The sequence below is a fragment of the Nematolebias whitei genome, chromosome 11, assembly GCF_014905685.2.
Source record: "Nematolebias whitei isolate Nwh7 chromosome 11, NemWhi1, whole genome shotgun sequence".
Taxonomy (NCBI): Eukaryota; Metazoa; Chordata; class Actinopteri; order Cyprinodontiformes; family Rivulidae; genus Nematolebias; species Nematolebias whitei.
Window position 1 is genome coordinate 15,938,275 of NC_056508.1, and position 1,088 is coordinate 15,939,362.

A 1,088-nucleotide genomic window follows, 5' to 3' on the forward strand; every position below is an offset into this window, starting at 1 on the left:
GGTGTGGAAACCAGCGTGGCCGGTGCCGGTGTGGAAACCAGCGTGGCCGGTGCCGGTGTGGAAACCAGCGTGGCCGGTGCCGGTGTGGAAACCAGCGTGGCAGGTGCCGGTGTGGAAACCAGCGTGGCAGGTGCCGGTGTGGAAACCAGCGTGGCCGGTGCCGGTGAAACCAGCGTGGCCGGTGCCGGTGTGGAAACCAGCGTGGCAGGTGCCGGTGTGGAAACCAACGTGGCAGGTGCCGGTGCGGAAACCAGCGTGGCAGGTGCTGGTGTGGAAACCAGCAAGTCTAGTGAGTCCACAGCCAGTGGTGCAGGGCAGACAATGTCATCTCCAACTCCCACTGAAGCACAGGGGCGGGGGCTGATTGATGATTACAGGTCATTACAGGAGTGTGTTCAGGTGTGATAGAACATGTTTATGATTACAGGAATGTGTTATGGTGTAATAGAACATGTTTATGATTACATTACAGGAGTGTGTTGGGGTGTGATAGAACATGTTTGATTACAGGTCATTACAGGAGTGTGTTAGGGTGTGACAGAACAGGTTTATGATTACAGGAGTGTGTTAAGGGTGTGATAGAACATGTTTATGATTACATTACAGGAGTGTGTTAAGAGTGTGATAGGACATGTTTATGATTACATTACAGGAGTGTTTTGGGGTGTGATAGAACAGGTTTATAATTACAAGAGTGTGTTAAGGTGTGATATAACATTATTATGATTACATTACAGGAGTGTGTTAGGGTGTGATAGAACATGTTTATGATTACAGGAGTGTGTTAGTGTGTGATAGAACATGTTTATGATTACAGGAGTGTGTTAGGTTGTGATAGAACAGGTTTATGATTACAGGAGTGTGTTAGTGTGTGATAGAACATGTTTATGATTACAGGAGTGTGTTAGGTTGTGATAGAACAGGTTTATGATTACAGGAGTGTGTTAGTGTGTGATAGAACATGTTTATGATTACAGGAGTGTGTTAGGTTGTGATAGAACATGTTTATGATTACAGGAGTGTGTTAGGGTGTGATAGAACATGTTTATGATTACAGGTCATTACAGGAGTGTGTTAGGGTGTGATAG

At 46.0% G+C, this 1,088-nt stretch overlaps 1 protein-coding gene across 1 annotated transcript in view; it reads right to left on the reverse strand.

Moving 5' to 3' along the window:
* LOC119416737 (oxysterol-binding protein-related protein 2) overlaps positions 1-1,088 on the reverse strand; it is a gene marked incomplete at its 5' end in the record, with an annotated part of 57,863 nt that overhangs the window by 28,855 nt on the left and 27,920 nt on the right.